Source organism: Felis catus, chromosome D3, assembly GCF_018350175.1.
Source record: "Felis catus isolate Fca126 chromosome D3, F.catus_Fca126_mat1.0, whole genome shotgun sequence".
Taxonomy (NCBI): Eukaryota; Metazoa; Chordata; class Mammalia; order Carnivora; family Felidae; genus Felis; species Felis catus.
This window is the reverse complement of record NC_058379.1, coordinates 79530417-79553514: the sequence shown is the minus strand read 5'-3', so window position 1 is coordinate 79553514 and position 23098 is coordinate 79530417.

The following is a 23098-nucleotide window of genomic DNA, read 5'->3' as shown; positions in this document are numbered from 1 at the left end:
GCCTTCTGGGGATTTTTTTATCCTTTTTAAAAAAAAATTTTTTTAATGTTTACTTATTTTTGAGACAGAGAGAGACAGAGCATGAACGGGGGAGGGTCAGAGAGAGAGAGGGAGACACAGAATCTGAAACAGGCTCCAGGCTCTGAGCCGTCAGCACAGAGCCCGATGCGGGGCTCAAACTCATGGACCGCGAGATCATGACCTGAGCCGAAGTCGGATGCTTAACCAACAGAGCCACCAAGGTGCCCCTATCCTTTTTTTTTTTTCTCTCTGTCTTTTGGATTAGTTAAACCTTTCTTTTCTTTTTTTACAATTCTATTTTATTTTCTTTGTAGACTTACTAGCTATACCTGTTTTTGTTATTTTAGTGTTTTTTCCAGGATCTATAGTGTACATCTTTAAGTTACTACAGTCTGTCTTCAAGTATTATTATACCACTTAGTGTAAGCTCCCTAGTGGGAGCCAGGATGTCCTGTCGCCTTCAAAATTCTTCTAGCCTGTGTAAGAATCAAATAGACATGAGACAGATTAACAGGAGAAAATCAAATTTAGTAGTATAAGGATGAGGAATTCACACAGACATGGAAATTCCAGACAGTGAGGCACAGAGAGGTATATGTGTCATTCTGAACTAAGGAGAAGGGGGTAGGGGTCTGGAATGTGAAAGGGAACCAGTGCAGTTTGCAGGAAGATGAAAAAGTGAACATTTGGTAAACACATGGTGGCTGGGCCTCCCAGAAACAATGGGACACAAAGGATTTGATCAAACAAGGCTTGCGAGGTTCCTCCCTGCCTACCAAACCTAGTTCACAGAATAATGTGATATTATCTATGGTGATAGCTCTCTTCCTGGGGCAGGTCCTCTATTTAAATTCTATTTAGGCAGTTGTGTGGGATTGGTAAAGAGTTTTTCCTGAGTCTCCTGGGTTTTGATTGCTTTTTAACTCAAAATCATCTTTGAGTTATGCTAAAGTGGCATTTTGCGGGGGTGGGGGGGTTGGGTGCGGGAGACCTGCTGTTGGCCCCTCCAGTTACAATACCTCACTTCCGTTTCTTTCCTCTTAATCATTAAGGGTTTTTTTTTTTAAAGTTTATTTATTTATTTTGAGAGAAAGGGGGAGAGAGAATCCCAAGCAGGCTCTACACTGTCTGTGTGCAGCCCAACCTGGGGCTCGAACTCACGAACCATGGGATCGTGACCTGAGCTGAAATAAGAGTCAAACACTTAACCTACTGAGCCATCCAGGCGCCCTAATCATTGAGCTCTTGTTGTTACGCTCTGTGCTTTCTCATATGCTGTAAATGCCACATTACATGGTCATTATTTTTCTTTAAACAACTACTATCTTTTCAAGTGAAAGATGTAAATAATGAGGAAGATATTTTGTGTGCCATCCATATAGTTACTATATGGGGTTAGCTTTTTATTTGCTGAGTTTTCTACGTGCTTTTGCCACATTTCTTCCAAATACTACAACAGATATCACACATCTATTGAACACTTTTCCAAATGTTTAAATGCCATTCCAAATACTATATAAATGCATGCCTACCACTCCTCCCATCTCCCTTAAATCTCTGTGTTGAACCTCAGTGTCTCCCTGTTCCAATCTGGACTGATTACTCGGTTTCCCTGGCACTGCTTTTTGCCATTCTTTCTGGTTGCCTGGGTCCCGTGTTCCTCTTTTTAAATTTATTTCCTTATCCTGCTGGTGTGCATCTTCCAAGTAAGGGTGTATGGATAGCAAATGTCTTTATTTTACCCTTAGGTGTGATTGGCAACTAATTAGCAGGGCAAGTTTCTGAAGTGTCTGATCCGAGAAGCCACACCGAGCCTCCACGTGGAGTACCCCATACCTGGTTATCACCTTAAAATTAGGAATTTTTGAGCAAGAGGCTCACATTTTTATTTTTCACAGGGCCCCACAAATTACGTAGCTGGTCCTGTTGGCTGGATATAGAAGCCTAGGCTGAAATAATTTTCCATCGTGATTTTGCTGCCAACACCCCACTGTCTTTGTGTCTAGTGTTACTATTGATAAGTCTAGTGCCATTTTGATGCCCTTTCTATTATATTTGGCTCAGTCTTTTTCTCTGCAAGCTCTTACTAGCCTCTCTTTATCTCCAGTGAACTGAAATTTTATGATTGGAATGGACTAAAATTTTTAAAAACTGTATTTATTCACTTAAAAATGTTTAAAGTTTCTCTTATTGATTTGTTCAGGTAATAGGTTCTTTCAATCTTGAGCCTTCTGTACTTGAAAATAGAGGTGATTTCCTATATTATTTAATCATTTTCTTCTTATTTTCCATAGTTTCTCTTTATGAAACTCTTATTTGGATACTAGATTTTCTGGATCAATCCTCTAATTTTTTTTATCTTTTATTTTTGTTGTCTACTGGCTTAATTTCATTCTGTTTTCTGTGATTTTTCTCTGGTTTTATTTTCTAATGTTTCTATTTGTTATTTCAGTTATAATAGTTTAAATGACCAAGAGTCCTGGGGCACGTAGGTGGCTCAGTCAGTTAAGCATCCAACTTCGGCTCAGGTCACGATCTCATGGTTTGTGAGCTCGAGCCCCAAATCAGGCTCTGTGCTGACAGCTCAGAGCCTGGAGCTTGCTTCAGATTCTGTGTCTCCCTGTCCCTCTACCCCTCTCCCGCTCGCTCGCGTGCTCTCTCTCTCTTTCAAAAATAAATAAACATTACAAAAATAAAAATAAATGACCAAGAGTCCCTCTTAATCTGATTATTCCTTTTTTTGGTAGCCTCCTGTTCTTTTACTATGGGTGTACTGTTTTCTGTTATCTTTCTGACTGTGTTAATGACAGATCTTTTTTGGCATATTCTGTGTTCCCTCTATGTTTTGTTTTCTCTGCGTTCTTTGTTCCTTTGGGTTTTTGCCTTTCCTGTTATAGACTTTCTTCAACTATCTGCTGATCCTTGCCTCTTTGTTCATGTTGAAGAGTAACAATAAAAAACTGGTTGGAGGGCGTGTGTGTATGTATCTTCTTGTTGTTGGCTGATAAGCTGTACATAAATGCATTGATAGAGACTTTGTCTTTTCTTGGAGGGAAACCCAAATGTCAGCATCCATAATTCCTTTCCCTCTGGTACCTTGATTTCTCCAGAGACCAAATCCTAAAGTGCTCCTAGCCAGAAGCATTGCGAGAGCAGGTAAAGAAAGAGAGGAAGGGTATTTCACTATTTGGTATGTAGGCTTTCATTCAATGTCCCTGTTTTCAAAATCCTGCCTCCCACCTTCTCTCCACTTTGCTTGGTATTCCCCACTTCTGAGGTGACACTCTGATTCATTTTCCCCATGTAAGTCTCGGATCTTCAGGGGTGAGGGAACGGGAGGCGATGGGCTTGAGACTACCCATCTGTAGTCTTTTGGCTAACCCTTGGGTCTTTAGCCCCAAACCACTCCTCATGATTCCCTGTACACCCAAGCCCTGAGACGTTTTCCTGAGAGCAAACTGATTTGTTTCTTATCATTGCCTCCCAGGAGGGCGGGTGGATTTATGCTTTCTCTGTCTGGCTAGATGAGTTTCACGCCACTGTCCATATTTAATCTTCCCAGACTTGGTGACATCTGTTGTCACCTTTCATCCCTGCTCCTGTTCTCTTTGTCCTTCTGATTTTATGTCTTCTTTTTATTCCTTTACTTATATATTGATGGTGTTTCAGGAGGAGACAGAGATACATTTTTTTCAGTCTACTGTGTTTGAATTGACTTCTTAACTAACCTTCTAGAGTCTTTCTAATACTCTAATTCCATGTCAGAATTGATGCTGACAATGAAGCAGTATGGAGAGTATCCAAAAGTGGGGGGGAAACAATAAACAGAGAAGCAGAATGCTATTGTTTGACATGGAATGTTCTTAGATATATAAATAGATCTTTAATACCAAGGACAGATAGGGAACTTTTTTTTTCTCTTGAAGGTTATTCAGCTCTCTAGTTTTTAGGAAACATAATCAAGCGTCCATGAAGGGAAAAACCTAGCTCATTTGAATAAGAGAAAAAAAGCAAATATGTGGTGAGAAACATGTACTTAGAATTGGGGCACCTGGATTGGTTTGAACAGAATTTACTACCTCTGGAATTCTGTGTACATTTGTTTTTAAAAATCTTCATAGAGAGGTGAAAACTCATCAATGAAAACTAACAAACATTGGACAGAGAAGAGAAAAAGGAGAGTTAAATATGAGGATTATAGACTGATGTCTGAAGTTTATTTTATTTTTATTTTAGAGAGACAGCACGCATGCTCATACGAGCAGGGAAGAGGGGCAGGGGGTAGAGAGAGAATCTTAAGCAGGCTGCACACTCAGCGGGGAGCCTGACACGGGGCTCCATCTCATGACCCTGGCATCATGCCCTGAGCTGAGATCAAGAGCTGAACGCTCAACCTACAGAGCCACCCAGGCGCCCTGGCAGTTTACTTTAAAATCTATTTTCAAGGGGCCCACGGTGGCTCAATCGATTAAGCATCTGACTTTGGCTCAGGTCATGATCTCACTGCTCATGGGTTTGAGCTCCACATTGGGCTCTGTGCTGACAGCTCAGAGCCTGGAGCCTGCTTCGGATTCTGTGTCTCCCCCTCTCTCTGGCCCTCCCGCGCTCGTGCTCTGTCTCTCTCATAAATAAATAAACATAATGCATTTTTAAATATATTTAAAAATTTTTTTTTCAACGTTTATTTATTTTTGGGACAGAGAGAGACAGAGCATGAACGGGGGAGGGGCAGAGAGAGAGGGAGTCACAGAATCTGAAGCAAGCTCCAGGCTCTGAGCTGTCAGCACAGAGCCTGACGCGGGGCTCGAACTCACGGACCGCGAGATCGTGACCTGGCTGAAGTCGGACGCTTAACCGACTGCGCCACCCAGGCGCCCCATTAAATATATTTTTAAAAAAGAACGCACAAACGGATAGATGGATAGATATGTGATGAAGTCAGCAGAGTAAAATAGTATAATCTAGGTAGTGAGTATATGAGCATTCACTAATATTCTTTCAATTTTATGTGTGTTGGAAAATTTTCATAGTACAATGTTGGAAAAAATGAGGATCATGGTAATAGGTGAAGGAAACAATACTTTGAGACATACTGACCAGCAAAACAAGCCCAGAGAAGACACCATCACTCAGATTTTTTTGGAGAAACCTCTCTGCATTACCTTTAGAATTTTATTCTGAAGGCCCTGAAGTTGATGTTCCATCCTCCTAGCTATAGGTACATGTGGTGTTGTCCCTTTCTGGCACTTACCCTTCAAACCTAAAACTAAGACACAGGTTAGGGGCACCTGGCTGGCTCATTTGTTGGAGTATGCGACTCTTGATCTCAGGGTTGTGGGTTTGAGCCCCACACTGGGTGTAGAGATTACTTAAAAATAAAAAGATCTTTAAAAAAAAATGCCACAGGGGCACCTGGGTGGCTCAGTCGGTTAAGCGGCCGACTTCGGCTCAGGTCACGATCTCAGGGTCCATGAGTTCGAGCCCCGCGTCGGGCTCTGGGCTGATGGCTCAGAGCCTGGAGCCTACTTCTGATTCTATGTCTCCCTCTCTCTGCCCCTTCCCCACTCATGCTCTGTCTCTCTCTGTCTCTCAAAAATGAATAAATGTTAAAAAAAAATTTAAAAAAAAAAGAAAAAAGAAAAAAAAATGCCACACTGGGGTGCCTGGGTGGCTCAGTCAGTTAAGCGGCTGACTTCAGCTCGCGTCATGATCTCATGTCTGGTGAGTTCGAGCTGCTCATTTAGCTGTCTGCTGTCAGCAAAGAGCCTGCTTTAGATCCTCTGTCCCCCTCTCCCTCTACCCCTCCCCCACTTGCATACACGTGCACTCTTTCTCAAAAATAAACTTTTAAAAAATTTTTTTCCTTTTTTAAATTTTTTTTTATTTTTGAGAGAGACAGAGACCGAATGCAGGTGGGTTAGGGACAGAGAGAGAGGGAGACACAGGATCCAAAGCAGGCTCCGGGCTCTGAGCTGTCAGCACAGAGCCCGATGCAGGGCTCAAACTCACAAGCTGTGAGATTATGACCTGAGCCGAAGTCGGACGCTCAACCGACTGAGCCACCCAGGCGCCCCTCTTTTTTTAAACATTTTTTAATGTTTATTTTATTTGCGAGAGCGAGAGACAGAACATGAGTAGGAGAGGGGAGGAGAGAGAGGGAGATGCAGCATCCGAAGCAGACTCCAGACTCTGAGCTGACAGCACAGAGCCCCATGTGGGGCTCAAACCCATGAACCGCGACATCATGACCTGAGCCAAAGCCAGATGCTTAACCGACTGAGCCACCCGCACACCGCCCCCCCCCACCCCCGCCCCCTGCAAAAATGTTTCTTAAAAAAAAAGAAGACGATGACACAGGTTAAATTCAGCTCTAAATCAGAGGTTCCCAAACCATGGCCCGGGTATTCAACAAGGAGGAAGTGATATCGACTCTTACTGCCACAGTAGAAGGTTGAACTCCTAAAGTGCTGATCAAGGAAAATGTGCTTTAAATCATCCACTTTATCATCCTATAATACCTAACTTTGTGGTTTCAGTTGGCAAGTTCTGATGACTAGAGTATGTACTAATGAAGTCTAAGGAATGTTGGCCAAATGGCCTTTAGCCTAAAGTAGTATAATTCTGACTTGATATCAGAATTATGGGTCCAATCATTGCACAGACCAGTTGTTTATATGAAACCATTATCCAGTGGCCCCCAAACAACCCTGATCCCAGACTTATCACTTGCAGCTGTGCCTTTTGTGACAAAAGGGAACTGAAAGCAAGTCTCTCTCAAGCATACTTATCACCGCTTTGGAAAAAATAACTTACTTATTGGCCATAGATATTTGATAGGATTAACCTTCTAGGTGCACATGAGCTCGTCTGGGTGGTAATCTTCCTTCTCGAAGGAGAATATCTTAACAAAAGGCTTTAAACGTTGATGGTGTTATTGAAAGAATTCAGGAACATTACCGCAGGAGAGATTCTTGAAGAATAGAAATATTGAGCGCGCGTGTTCGTGCATTGTGTGTGTTCGTCTATTCTCAGGTTGAAAGATGCCACCGCTATTATTTCGGCTATTGTGTATGACGTGACTTGGCAATCAGCACTATTGTGTGCTGTAATCACAGGGCTGCAAGAGACGCTCTCACTGCCGGTCTGATGTTTTCACTGATATGGAGCCTGTTCATTAGAGAATAGCCTCCCAAGGATTGTCTGAACAAGTTGATAATCTGCCATGCTGCACAGACAACTCTTTCATCTTTCTTGAATTTGCTTTTTTTTTCAGACTGTGGAGCCTCCGTGAATTTTGTAAAAAAAAAAAAAAAAAAAGTTGTCTGAGCATTCAAATGTGGCATATTCTGAAGGAGCTTTGTGGCTATTTAAGCCATTGGTCTGAGGGAACTATTAAATGTTAGAACTCATAGGAAGCTTGGTTACTTCTAATGCATCCCCCATTTTATAAACAAGTGAAGTAAAAGTCTAAGGCTCTTACTTTGTTGTGGAATGTTATCTGTTGTTTGGGATATACATATGTATATCTCTTATTTTTCATTATATATATTATATATTTTAATATATATATATACACACACGCAATTCAACACAATATATCTCTATCTCTGTCTCTATTCTTTTTTTTTTTTTTAAGTTTATGGATGTTGAGGAAGAGTAAGAGAGGCAGAGAGAGAGGGAGAGAGAATCCCAAGGAGGTTCTTCGCTGTTGGCACAGAGCCCAACATGGGGCTTGATCCCACTACCATGAGATCATGACCTGAGCCGAAATCAAGAGTTGGGGACTGAGCCACCCAGGAGCCCCTCTCCTCTTTTTCTTGAAGCTATGCTGGGCCTGGGTCTCCCTCTGCTTGGTGGGAGCCCTCTGTCTTAAAGATACTCATGGAGGTGTCCGCCCAAAAGAGGCCTGCAGGATGAACGCTGATTAAGCCTTTATCTGATCTGAGCAGAAGGGGCCTTCTTCTTGCTCACTCGTGGTCCTGGCCATCCCAACAGGTCAGAGCCAGCTGAGGATTTATGGCCCAAACCTTGGCCAACGCTAGCATGTAGGTTTTTGCACATGCCTTTCAGGAACCTGTGGCTACCGCTGGGCAGGATGTAAAGATCCGGAGTCCTCTTGTCTTTGTGTTCCAGAAGCAGCTGCAGCCAACCCAACCATGGATTCCTCGCCCTTTTCAAAAGCATTCTTCCTCTCCAAATTTCTTTCAGTCTCTTACGCACCAAGCAATTCACAATAGCTGTTTGGGAAGGGGAGCCCTTCATTACCCAGCTCCTGAGGCTCTAGTCCAGTTTTTCACTACAGAGGCCAGCATTAGGATGAGTAAACAGAAAAAAAAAATGCTATGGGCTATGAATTAGCTCCCTGTAAGAGGGTTGAGTAAGTGATTAAGTCCAGGGAAGCGTCAGGTTTTACTCCATCTCATTACACAGCTGAACGCAGGCTTGGTGAAGCTCTTAATGAACGGCCGTGGTTGCTAATTATTGACCTGATTTCTGCACGAACCACAGTTCTGTTTCCAAATTCTGACCCATCTGATCTACGCATAAACCAGAGGCTGAATCAGCAAGTACACAAGGAAGACAGCAGGGTCCTCTTTGCGATGTGATAAGGTTTTCAGGACAGAGTAAGATTTTTACCTCTTTTTAATGAAAGGAAGGCATGCCTGCTCCCCAGCTCCTCACCAGCTTAGAGAGAGGACTCCTGCCCCAGGGCTTGCTCAGCGGTCACATCCTGAGATGTCCATTCTGCAGCCACTCTTTCTTTGCTGCGGCTGCTTGATTCACCTGGATCTCTGAACCGCTGGGAACCGGCAGGTCCTGGAGAAGCAAATAATAATGATGCCAACTTGAGGATGCCGGCTGGAGCCACAAAATCACGCGTGGGAGGAAGGGGAAGATAGTCTGTTGTCAATAAGTCTTTCTCTTTTTTACCGCCAACTTTTAAAGATCTTTACACATAAAGGGTTCGTCTAAGCCTCCTACTAGCCCCATGAGGAAAATAGGAAAGCAAGAGGCCCATTTCATAGATGAGAAAACTGGGGCAAAGGGACTTGCTCAGGCAGTGTCTTAGAAGCAAAACTGGGAATATAATCCAAGTCTCTTGGTTCCTTGTTTCTACTGATTGGAGATGTGGCCAGTTACTTAGGTCTCTTGGTGGATCCCGTCCTAATTTTTTCCTCTTTCTCTTGGCTTTGGAAGAATGTCAACAACCAGTTGCACCAACATGATGCTCTAAACTTTCATTCCCTAACCGCACTGGGAATAAATCCCTTTTGGCTGTGACCACAAAGGCACAATGGCTTGAAACCAGTATGAACCAAGCCCACAGGTCTGTCCTCTCTTAGCCTTGTCACCTTATATTCCTAGACACTCTCTGAGGGCACCCAAGGGTCTGACATGCTTGGATTTTCAAAGCGTAGGCTGGGCTCCCATGGAAGGCATAAGACCCTCCAAAACCCCTCTCCAGACCATTAATGCCTATTGCTCTGGGGATGGCCGCTTTCTAGATCTTAGCATCCCTGGAGTCAATTTCTATGGTTAACCTTCTCTAGGTAGATGCTGGCTCAAGGCCACCAATGGGTTTTGTGTAGATGGAAAAAAATGGGCTCAAACTCTGATTTCTCTTCTGACCTTTTCTAAGTCAAACGATGAAATCCACAAAATGATGTCAGTGCTTCTTGAATCTCTTCGGTCCCTTCAGTGGAACCATGACCAGGAAGGGGAAAAAAACAAAACAACAACAACAACAAAAAACAAGCTTTTGCTTCTCCAGTTATCAAGGTGAACCAGGCTGTAATTCTAGGCCTGCCAGGCAGCCTGATTTGTATCTCTCACTGAAAGGCAAAGGAGCTGAGTGTGAACTCCTGGAGGGCCGAGATCACATTTTAATCAACTCTGAATCTTTCTGGCAAGAAGTTCCCCACATTGCCTACCCTGGCCACGGGTGCTTAGTGTGTTGAGTGGGCTTAGGGGAGGAGGCTCTCCCAGAGGACTCAGGGAGAAACGTTGAACACCTGGCACTTAATTAAGCCTGTTCCCGAAGCAGAAAGAAATTCCAGAGATCCAATTTAGAGGTCTGGGTGACGGGGTGGGGCAGGGCAGAGTTCAGCCTGCAGCAAAGGACACTTTGGGGTAGTATGTGAAGCGTTTGGGTCACAAGTGTAGATAACACTTCAGTCCTCTAAGTAAAGGCATTGACTGTGAGCCACGTTCGTCAAAGGTTGGGATTTAATGACTGCAGCTTGCTTATAGTTACTCAGAGGTAACCACAATGGCATTCTTCCATTTCTCTGCACCCAGCCCGAACTTTGTAAAGGTGGTAAGTGACAACCCGTGTCCTGTGCACAGACAAGAGTCTAAGTGCTAGACTTATCTCCATCACTATCACGGGCAAGTCGCTTGAATTTCTCCATTCTCCTTTTCCTTACCCTTAAAATGGAAATGTCCCCTGAAGATCTGATAGTCTCTGTCCCTGGTGTTCCCCCAAGGAATCCTCTTTCCACCATCTTTCTCCGCGATATGACCTATAGTTTTGTATCTCAACAGATACAATGTAGAGTGCATTGCATTAAAACTGTCAACTTCGTAGGGCTGAAAACACCTTAAAAAATCCTCTTATCAATTTCTTCTTTCACTTCTATTTGAAAAATGCCAGGGATGAGATAGCACCAAAAAAAATGAAAGCTCAAGAGAAATTCACTGAACTTTTCCCCTTTGCCCTGTGCTTGTTTTCATGTCTTAGTGTGTTTCAATGTACAACCAAGTTGTTAATGTTTTCTGTTTAATAAACAGAACATCTGTAACCTCTGCTCCTGATGTTCTCAATCAGCTCCATGATTAGCTAATGGGGAACCAGTTTGAAATGCAGAGCTCAAGGTCACCTTAGTGTTCCTTCATTTGCATTCTCTCTGTAATTCACTGTGTTAATGCTCTCACTGAAAACACCCTGCTTTCTCCCTTGGGCCCAGGAGAAGCAATACAGTCCACACTCACAGAGCCCTGCACTGGATTATTAGCCCAGCGATTCATATTTGGGGAGCTGTGGGGCTCAGAGAGCGATATTCATGTATGTCTTCAAAAATAATTCTCAGAGCACTGAGAAATTAGTCACCAGGCACTGCCGGCTGCTGCCTGGCCTACTTTGGCATCTAGACTTCAGAACCGCAGGAGTCTTTGGGTAACCTGGGTGTCAGTGTGGTTCAGGCAGCACAGGGAGTGTGCTGGTCCTGAATTCTGCCTGAGAGAGAGATCTCAAGATGAAAGAGAGAGCTGGTTGGGGGCCCCACCTCTCCGTGGGGCTCGTGCTGCTCCCAGAGAGGACACTTTGCAGTTATCCCTGTTTAGTTAATAGCATTTGAAGAGCAAGGCGTGAGAGATCATGTCGTCTTCTTCTTTTTTTTTTTTTTTTTAAGTTTGTTTATTTTAGAGAAAGAGAGAGAACCAGTGGGGAAGGGGCAGAGAGAGGAAGAGACAGGATCTGAAGGGAGAGCTGTACTGACAGCAGAGAGCCCGATGCGGGGCTTGACCCCAGGAACCAAGAGATCATGACCTGAGCCGTAATCAAGAGTCAGAGGCTGAACCGACTGAGCCACCCAGGCACCCAAGAGATCGTGTCTTCTGCAACAGTGTTTTTCCTCCCCTTTCTGCAGTCGGCCCCTTTGGCCCCAAACTCCCAACCTCTTCGATCCCCATCCTCACTTGGAAAGAGCTGTTGAATTTTTACTCACTGAAGCTGTTTTGCTAGAGAACTTTTATACTTTTTCTTTTACTTGAGCCCATTTTAAGTCTTAACCTGTTGGTTGAAAACTTCAAGGAATTAGCAATAACATTTGACTCACGTTTTAAAAAGTCTTCCTTCATGTGATTTTCCAGAGTCTTCTGGTTTCCACGTGGGCCCACCTGAAGCAGTGTATCAACATCAATATTCTCCCTTTCTTTCCTTCCATTTAAAGTTTATTTACTTATTTTGAAGGCAGCGGGGGGGGGGGGGCGGGGGCGGAGAGGGAGAGCACAAGCAGGGGAGGGACAGAGAGAGAGAGAGAGAGAGAGAGAGAGAGAGAGAGAGAGAATTCCAAGCAGGCTCTGTGCTGTCAACATAGAGTCCAACACGGGGCTCAATCTCATGAATCTGTGAGATCATGACCTGAGCTGAAATCAAGAGTCGGATGCTTAACTAACTGAGCCACACAGGCGCCCCTTCTTTCCTTCCATTTAAGCATTAAGCATTTAAGCATTTGGTTATTTTCCTCAAATAGAAAATGATAGTAGAAAATGTTTTAAAGAGCCACAAGAAAGTGATACACTGGTGACTTTGATCCTTTCGGTAGAATACGTAAATGGATGTGAAATAGTTAAGCTGTAAAAGAATATAAACAAAACAAAACTCACAGCTTGCTGGTTGCTGTGGGTGGAGGGATTTGGGGGAAAGGGGAGGAATGACGTGGCGGTGGAGACAGTAAACCTAGGCTGAGGATCTTGGACTAAGCAGGAGAGCAACTTTAATGCGGCCCAGAAGCTAACCTTGGTTTCTTCCCCATTGCCAATGAGTTTATGCAAAATTGCAAATAGCCAGGGAGAGTTTTGGGAGACTTTGATCCTTGATATGCAATCTAAAGATTGAAAAGATTATATTTTCTCTCTAATTAAATCTCCTCTAACCTTGTATTGAGTGCCCGTAAGGTGAGTAGGCAAGATCCAACCTGTTGATGGAGTGGATTCCCAGGGAGGCTGGGAGGTGATGCGTTCTGCCCAGGGGAGACCTCTCAGATCACAATTTGCAGCAGGAATTAGAAATAAGGGCTACGTGTAGGCAAGTAGAGGCAGAGAGGGAAACATATCCAGGGCATTTTTCCCTGAGATGTTGCTGTTGATGAGAGTATCCCTCAGAACAGTTACAGGGGTGTCTGTATTTAAAAGGACCATCTGGGGGCGCCTGGGTGGCGCAGTCGGTTAAGCGTCCGACTTCAGCCAGGTCACGATCTCGCGGTCCGTGAGTTCGAGCCCTGCGTCAGGCTCTGGGCTGATGGCTCGGAGCCTGGAGCCTGTTTCCGATTCTGTGTCTCCCTCTCTCTCTGCCCCTCCCCCGTTCATGCTCTGTCTCTCTCTGTCCCAAAAATAAATAAACGTTGAAAAAAAAATTTTTTTTTAAAAAATAAAAGGACCATCTGTCACCAGGACCCGCCTATTACAGCAATACTGAAAAGTAGGCAGTCACAGGCCCCAAATCATACTACCACTAAAGCCCTAGGTAATAACACATGGGCTGTAAGCATTTATAGGAGCAATTGCCCCCCAATTCTCTAGTGTCTCCCCTTTGGTCTTAAAAGGCTATTATCTGGGGCTCCTGGGTGGCTCAGTCGGTTAAGCTTCCAACTTCGGCTTAGGTCACGATCTCACAATTTGTGAGTTCAGGCCCCATGTCGGGCTCTGTGCTGACAGCTCGGAGCCTGGAGCCTGCTTCAAATTCTGTGTCTCCCTCTCTCTCTGCCCCTCCCCCACTCACACTCCGTCTCTCCCCCTCAGGAATAAATAAACATTAAAAGAAATTTTTTTAAGGCCGTTGTTCACTAAATAATCCTATTATTTGGACACCTTAAAGAACTTATGTTCAACCATTTCCCTTTGTGGAAATGGAACATCAAAAGGTTAAGTCACCCCTCAAGGTCACCCAGCTGATCAGTAACAGAGAAAGGCTTCTGCTACTCCTCGGCCAAGTAGAGTCTTTAAACACTGGATGAGAACTCCTGTTTGATTTTGCATTGCTTTGCTTGCTCTCTCGCTGCAGTTCACAGGCTGCAGAGAGGTGATGAGGAAGAACTAACTATTCCCTGGGGGGGAGGAGGGAGTGGGCCCCGGGGAGTAGATACAACGGTCCCTCCCACAAGTTGGGGGCTGTGGGAAGCACCCCATACCACCATTTATATTCCTTTCCTAGGACTGCTCTAACCAGTTACCACAAACGGGGGGTACTGGGAACAACAGGGACGTAGGCTCTCTCAGTTAAGGAGGCTGTAAGTCTGAAATCAAAGTGTCTGAGGACTGGAGAAGAATCCCTCCTCGCCTCTTCCTAGCTTGTGGTTGCCAGAAATTCACCGCGTTCCTGGGTTTGTGCCGCTTCCTTCCAATTCTGACTCTGCTGTCACATGGCGTTCTCCCCGTGTGTCCCTGCGGGCACTTTTCTGTCTCTTCTAAGGATACTGTCACTGAATTTAGGGCTCACCCGAATCCAGTATGATCTCATTTCAATCCTTACCTTGATTACATCTACAAAGATCCTATTTCCAAATGACGTCAAATTCTGAGGTTTTGGATGGACCGGAATCTCAGAGAGACCCTATTCAACCACTGTGTCCTTTATTCTGAAATGTCAGCTAATAACTGGGCACTAAATCTAAAGCATTATATAAGACTCAAGAAATCATTTTCTTTTCTATTTATGAATCCCTGTGATGGTCTATTGCAAACCCCAAATTCTGAAGTTAAAACTCCCTAGCAAAAGGCTAAAAGATTATATTAAACACTCAATAAAGTTTTAAGAGAATAATATATTTTTAGTGTGTTTTTCGACACCAGGCATCGCATTCAGTGATTTACGTGGACCGTCTCATTAAATCCTTTCAAAAGCCCCGCAAGGCCTGCGCCATCATGGTCCCCATCTTACAAGGGAGGAAACTGAGGTTCAGTGAGCCTGAGCAACCTGGCCAGCCATATGCCGCCAGGCTCCTTGTCTCTGTGTTGGCCACAGGACTCCACAACTTTTGTGGTCTCCCTGGAACCTGCAGAGAAGATTCGCAACCACTGGACGTTGACAATGTCAGTAAGATTCCAGATCCCATGCGGCTGACGATTGGAGACGGGGATATTGAAGCAAAAGCTGATCCCTGGAGGCAGGCTGCTTGAGTTCAAATCCCTGATCAACCATTTAATAGCCATCTGTTTTAGTTTCTTCTTGCCACAATAACAAATTGCCACAAACAACACAAATGTGTTATCTTACGGTTCTGGAGTTCTAAAATGGAGGTGTTAGGAGAGCTGCGTTCTTTCTCAGAGGCTCTAGGAGAGACTCTGTTTCTTGCCTTTGCTAGCTTCTAGAGGCCACCTGCATTCCCTGGCTTCTGGCCCCTTCCTCCCGACGCTGTAGCCTCTGCTTCCATTGTCACACTGGCCCTCCTGCCTCTCTCTCTCTCTCAAGAATCCTTCTGACTACATTGGACCCGCCTGAATAATCCAGGATCATCTCCCCATCTCAAGATCCTTAACTTAATCGCAGAGGCAAAGTCTCTTTGCCATGAAGGTGACACACACAGGTTCCAGGGATTAGAATGTGACCATCTTTGGGGAACCATTATTCTGTCCACCATTATGCTTTCAGGGATGAATTACTTAACCTCCTTAAGGCTTACTTTCTTGCTGTAAAAAAAGTGGGCAAATCATGGTACCTACCTTGTTGAGCCATTGTGAGGATCAACTAAGATTATGATGAACTCGTTGCCTGGAAAAGTAGGTAAAGGTTGCCGTTGTTATTATCACAATTGGTTAAGACACGAGCCAGGAGCTGTTGTCATGAAACAAGGTGGACGGAGTCTATACGGTGATGAGTATAGGGTTGATGGTCTCCACCTAGGACTGAAGTGCGTGACAGGTGCCCCCATTCTGCAAGTAGGCAGAACGATGTTGAGTGAGGTCCAACCACTTAGACCTGGTGAACTGGGATTTGGGAAACAACAAGCTTTATAATTCTGAAACCATGAGGAAACTGAGGCACTGTGAGGAGCTAGGAGCTAACCTTCAACTACAAGGTTAAAGAAGACCGTCTCCATACAAGGCTACCCTACACTTCTGACACCAGCTGCAAGGGAGCTCCCAAACCACTCTCAGATTCAGTATTTTACTAGAAAGACAGAACTCACTGAAAGCTATCTCCTTATGGTTATGGCTTATTACAGAAAAAGGAAGTAGATAAGATACAAAGGAAGAGATAGGGCAGAGCCCAGGAGGAAGGTTCCAAATGCAAAGCTTCTGTTCTCTTTCCATGGAGTTGGGACACACCAGTCTCCTGGCATTGATGGGTGACAATACAGACGGAATATTTCCAGCCTGAGAAGGTCATCCAAACCTCGGGCTTCAGAGTTTTTACTGGGGCTCCATTATACAGGCATGATCGATGGATCGCTTGTGTGGTGAATCTCTGTTCCAGTCTGCAGGCCCTCTGGGCATGACCTAAAGCCCCTACCCTAAATCACGTTGTCGGTCTTTCTGGCAGGGCCGGCCCCCACTCCAAACCAAAGCAATGCTATAGCAGTTACCTCCTAGAAGCCAAGGGCAAAGGCCAGATCCCATTTGGGGCAAGGTTTAATTCTATACTCTATTGTCCTGAGGAGTTGAATGACTCAACCAAAATCACATGGCTCAGCCAAAATATTTAAATTATTAACACTCTGTAATTCTTCAGTCTCATGATTAATATAGAATATGAAGCAATTTAGCATGATGGTTAAGAGTTTAAATTCCTAAATCAGGCTGCAGGGCCAGGCTACAGCTCTGCCATTTACTACTGTCTGACTTTGGGCAAGTTCTCACCCTCTTTGTGCCTCAGTTTCCTCATTTATAAAATGGGGATGATAATAAAACCTAAAAGATAGAGTCGATACACATAAAACGCCTAAAACAGTATCTAGCATGTACCAAGTCCTCAATTGTAGTTTCTACTATTAAGCAGAAAAAATATAAGTAAATTAGAAAGCAAAATTTATCCATAATCTTCCTTTCTTCTCACCAAACGGATAGTTGGATCTGTCCGTCTCTAAACCTTATTATCCGTAAACGACAGGCAAATCATACTACATATAGTCTACAATTTCCCCGTTACCAAAGTTTTCATCAAGACTTATTCTGAAGTGAATAAGGATTTCTGAAATGGTGTAACTGTTGAATGAATGGGGCAATGCTAAGCAACAAAAGGACCGCATTGTTTGGTTGCACAAGCATCAAGTAAGCGAGCAGTTGAAAGCCACCTAGGTTAGAGAAGCCAAAAAAGTCCTTGAGATTTGTGTAGAGTCACAATAACAAATGTTGTTTGTCCCACACATGTTCCTGCTCCAGCTCTATGTTTCTGTCATCACATAGGAGAATAGTATTTGTCAGGGAGTACTGCTTTCCTAATGTCGAGGAAGAAAAATAACCTTGTGGAAATTTCTACTCACCTCAGTGGCAAGTTTCCAGTTTTCCAATTGTGAAGCGGCAAATATTGTTTTTAGCTGTTATGTCTAGAACGCCTCCCAAAAGAGAAAAGGCAATTATGTTCAATTAAGGGAAAATGTGATCAAGTTCCTACTGTGTGTCAGACGCTGGGCTGGCCATTCTGAGGGAACCAAAGTCAAAGAAGACTTCACCTTGGGTCCCCAGGCTCCCCCAGCCTAGCAGGACACACAAATGCACAGGGCACGACAAATGATATGCTGAATAGATGTTCAGCCCCAGGGCTGTGGAGCTCCATTGGAAGCAGCATTTAATTCTGACCGGGCCACAGAAAAGTGAGGACCCTTGAGCTCTGCCTTCAAAGATTTCGGCAGGTACCCTGGTGAGAGAGTGTGCCTACTCTATCAAGACAAAAGCAAGACATCACATGGGTATCGGAGATTGGTTACAGCAAGAAAGAATTACTGCATCAGGCTGATGAGACATGCAGTCAGTTTTCCTTCCTACTTTGTGGGAAATTATGCCTTTTTTCATGTTAATTATGAGAGAGAGAAAAAGTGTGCACGTGAATGGGAGAGGGGCAGAGTGAGAGAGGGACAGAGAATCCCAAGCAGGCTCTGTGATGTCAGGGCAGAGCACAACGCAGGGCTCCATCTCAGGAACCTGAGCCAAAATCGAGAGTCGGATGCTTAGTGGGGCACCTGGGTGGCTCGGTCGGTTAAGCGTCTGACTCTGGATTTCAGCTCAGGTCATGATCTCGCACTTGGTGAGATTGAGTCCCTCATCGGGCTCTGCACTGACAGCGTGGAGCCTGCTTGGACTCTGTCTCTCCCTCTCTCTCTGCCCCTCCTCTGCTTGAGTGCTCTTTCTCCCTCTCTCAACGTAAGTAAATAAACATTAAAAAAGAGAGAAAGAAGAGAAAAGAAGTGGATGCTTAACCAACTAGCCACCAGGCACCCAGGAAATGACGACTTTTGAGAGGTGGATGGGACTGTCCTGAAATCCTTATACTCTCTCTTGTCCCTCCGATTTGAGTAGAGCCGATTGGTGAAGATCAGGCATTTACAGAAGTAGTTCATACTTTCAGGCGACTTTTAGGGTCATCAGCATGATTTGAACTCAGAGCAATTTCCTGGGAGAGGGAGGGTGGGTGAGGCATGCTCATAGAGTGAACTGATCATGTCACACTGGGAGCAGAATCATGGTGTCCCTTAACTTCTACCTTAGCACTCAGTATTCATTATACTCAGTATTCGTTAGCACTCAGCTTTCTGGATTCCTCTTTCTTTCTTTCTTTCTTTCTTTCTTTCTTTCTTTCTTTCTTTCTTTCTTTCTTTCTTTTGAAATGGGCAAGAGTCTCCAAATTGCAAGGCACAGTTGGCACTATTTACATTTTAAGAGGCTTAAATTTTTAATTTTCCATTTCATTGGAACATTTTAGAAAGTTGCTTTTCATTACGCTGCATTCTGCACATATCCTACCACTGTGATCCTAACCCCCGCAGAGCCTGTGCAGGGCTGGGCTTTCAAGAAATCAGTGAAGATAATGAGAGGTCCAGCGGGTTGAGAATGTTCCATGAAGCAAAAGTGGGCCAGAGCCCTCTACCTTGTGAGACCCCATTACGTGAAGGAGACAGCAGAACATGAATTTGGATTACCAGACTCCAGCAGCCCCGTGCTCGCTCATAGTTTACCTAACACCTAACAAGAGCTCTCTGCAGCTTAACACATTTTCTACCTTCTGTCCCCCAAAGCATTATGGGAGGGCAGAGTCCTTCCTGGCCTCAGACTGCTGAATTGCATCAGGCTGTATGTCATTGCATTCCATGGCTGCCACTGATGGTGTCTATCTGCCAAATTTCCATCTGAGTGTCCCCCTCGTTAGAATTCAGAAGGAACAATTAGTGGTACCATTAAAATTTCCTAACTTATTTTGGTTTCACCCTTAAGCAACTGCTTAATTGGCTTGTTTCCCTTGAGACCAAACATTTTCCCATGGTGGGAGCAGAGAACATTAATAGCTTCTGGAATAGAGAACCGTCCCGGCAGGGATTGGGAAAGAATTCTCTTTTTCCTAAGGTTTTTCTCTTGGAAGGGAAACATCGTTACCACCTTCGTCTGCCTGAATCCTGCATTCTAAACACTGTCTGCACTTCACCTCTGCTAACTTGCAAATCTGTCAGTGAAAAGGGGTAAAATGTAAATCAGCATCAAAGCCGACCATTAAAAACAGCGAGATCTAGGGTGTTAGGTTAGCTCTCACAGGTTGAGGCAAAAATAGCCTATTGTTCCCGAGAAAGCTCGGAAAACACACAAATCAGCAGCATGTAGCTGTTTGTCAGTAGCAATTTCTTTGTCCTGGCCGTCAACCATCTCCTCTCGGGAGTTTATAAGCATAAGAAATGTGCACAAAAGGGATTTTTCACCTGTGAATGGTGACAGCATTCCTTCCTTTAAGTGTTCTTTTCAGTGCTTGATTGTGAGCAGTATGCTAAATGGTTAAAGAAAGTCTGTCGAATTCGTTTTACGTAAAAAATACTTGGTTTTCAGATTTCCTGCATCTGTTGGCAGCTGGTTAAATATCGCCTCCTCTCCTAGGAGAATCATTGTCTTGGCCGTTAATGCTAAAGACAGCTCATGCTGCCTCTTTTTTCTCCCTTTCAAGGAATTTCTACAGTGGCTTATACGTTCTGTGGGGTAGTAAACACAGGGCATGGTTCCTACCTCTGTGGAATTTAATCTTAAAGCAGAGACAAGTACTTAAAGTGCTTGTCTAGACGTATACACACGTGTGTGTTGTGTATATACACACACATGCACATATGTGCACACATACACACATAAACTACAAACTGTTATAAGTGGTAGGAAGAAAAAGAGAGACCTAATTTATATATTTATTTTTAAATGTTTTATGTATTTTGAGAGACCACGAGTGGGGGAGGGAAAGAGTGAGCGAGGGACAGAGGATCAGAAGCGGGCTCCACGCTGACGGCTGCAGGCCTGACATGGGGCTTGAACTCACCAACTGTGAGATCATGACCTGAGCCGAAGTCTGACACTGAACCGACTGAACCACCCAGGGGCCCCAAGAGAGACCTAATTTAAACTGGGGTGGTTGGGAACAGCCTTCCTAAAGAAGGCCACTTTGGAGCTAAGACCTGAGGTAGGTTGGACCTAGAAAGTAGGAAGAATGAATCCCAGGGAGAGGGAACAGGCTATAGGAAGGCCCTCAGAGACTGGAAGAAGTCCAGGGTGTGTGTGTGTGTGTGTGTGTGTGTGTATACACACACAGTTTGGGATAGGAGTGAGCAGGAGTCACACGGCCATGCAAGGACTCCAGGGTTTTTGCTAATAGAAGAGTTAAAGCAGTGTAGTGTGGTGAGATGGGTTCAGTTTGAAAGGGATCACTCCAGGGGCGCCTGGGTGGCTCAGTCGGTTAAGTGTCTGACTTCAACTCAGGTTATGATCGTGCGGTCCATGAGTTCGAGCCCTGCGTCAGACCCCAAACTGACAGCTCGGAGCCTGGAGCCTGCTTTGGGTTCTGTGTCTCCCTCTCTCTCTCTGCACGCCGTCTCAAAAATAAATAAACGCTAAAAAAAAAAAAAAACCTTAAAAAATAAATAAAGGGATCATTCTAACAGGTGAATGGAGAATTGGTTTGAAGGAACCAAGGGAGAGAAGTGTTTGCCATAAACATGGAGAAACAGAAGGCGGATGAGGGATTCGCATTCTGTCAGATGGGAGAATTAACAGGACCTGATGACAGATCGAATGTGGGCATCACAGAGAGGGAGGTATAAAAAAATGGCTTTTTTCCCTCTGATTTAAGCCCCGACTGCTTAGTGAGTTTCACTTTAGGTGACCTTTCTCCTATGACTATTGCAAGGGTTCAGAACAAGTCTCCCCAAAACGTGCCACGGTAGCATGAGGATTATTTTGAGCTAAGAGCAGTCAAATCCAGCAGGTTCAGGAAAAACATCCACCTTGATTGCCTAAATTTACTCTAGAAAGGGAGCCTGTACCAGGAAGAGAGAAATAGCAGAGATTGTCCTTTACAGAAGAAATTTACTGACCTAAGAGGGCAATCTTTGTTTTTCAAACCTCTCCTCTCTCTTCCAGTGAATGACCTCCTCCCGACCCCCTCTATATCCTCAGCCCCTATCCCTCTCCTTAGCTCAAGATGTTATATAAGCCTCAATTACCTGGCTGCCTTTTGAGTCTACACATCTTTATGGGGGTCCTGATTGTACATGATTAAATTTGTTTTTCTCCTGTTAATCTGTCTTATGTCATTTTAATTGTTTGAACAGCCAAAGGACTTAGAAGGGAAGAAGGGAAAATTTTTCCACCCCTGCACTGTGCAACCTGTCTCACTGCGAGTCAGAAATAAGCCGCCTAGCTAGTTTTCCCCCTCCGCTGTGGGACCCTGACTGGGAGAGGCAAGTCAGCTCCACAATCTCTGGCAGAATGAATACCTGTAGGGATTTTTAAACTCGAGATCTTATGAAAATGATGACATAATTTGGAAGTGACTGAAATCACTGTCCGTAATAGCGACTATTCGCAGGTGTTATGTGTGAGGGCCTATTAGAGATATAAAAAGCTTTCTGTTACAAATGTCAAGTCTTCTTCACTAAGGAACTGGCTTGAACTCTTAATTAGTGTCAACAAGGAAATGGTTCTGGCCTGGAATTTGTTTCTCCAGGTCTGGGGATATTTTTGTCTATTTGATTGTTTGCACCATATTGGCTTGCCCCAGGACATCTGGGGAGGAATATTCATTTCTCGGCTTTAGGACTCTCAGGAGTGACTCCTTTCTCTGCCTCTGCAAATATGTCAAGTGAACTTTGAAAAATGGGTCTTTGTCAATTGACCTCCACAGGAGGGTTTGTTTCTCTTCGAAATGCTTTGAAAATTTCATTGTATATTTTAAGAAGTAATCATAGTTAGTAAGTATAATAGCGATTACGTATTGAGTGCCAAGAAACTATGCTAAGTTGTAGACATAATCTCGCAAGGTGGGTGTCCTCGTCCTTCAGTAAAGTCAAATGGCCCGTGAGTGGTGGACACGAAATCTGAAGCCTGGCTGGGCTGGTTTCAGAGTCAGAGCACTTGGCCGAGCACTTGGCCAATGCCTCAGGTAGTTGAGGGAAACCTGGTAACCGGAGCCCTCCAGGCTGATGTTCCCTGGAGTGGCCGCTCTCTGGTGTGATCTGGGATCCCCGTGAGCTTTGGCAAGGGGAGGGATATTTTAAACCACCTGAAGAGGAAACAGCGACTTCCTCCTTGGCACTCCAACGGAATTTAATCACTTCTGGGCCCGACATCCTGTGGGTTACTACACATCCTCTTTGATTTTCTTTTCCTTTTCAGTATTCCCCTGTTACATTAAAAAACAAATCGTTTTCTCTAATTTCATCTTTATCATTCCCTTTCCAAACCAAAAGGACAATTGAGTCATTGTGGCCGAAAAAGAGTCAGTGATGCAGTTTTATTGGGGGGAAAAAAAAGTCCATTCTGGACTTGGTTCTGCCATGTGATTGCTTTCTAATTTCTGATTATGGGTATGATCTTAGATAAACCATTACCTGCTTCTTCATGTCAAAGCACAGTGCCTGGTACTAAACAGATGTATAGTCTGTGCTAGTTGGTGTTGAATCCTAGGTAAGGAGGAGTTGTACATTCATTCATTTGGCAAGCATGTGTTGGGGGCCCTCTCTGTGCACGATGCCATTCCAGGAGTGGGGGTGCAAGGATGATGCCGAGATTTCGAACACCCGCAGGCACCTGACTTCGATTCAGTTCTTGCTCTGCTCCCCGCACTAACTGTGATGCTGGCAAATTACTTATCTCCCTGAGCCTCCAATTTCTCATGCAA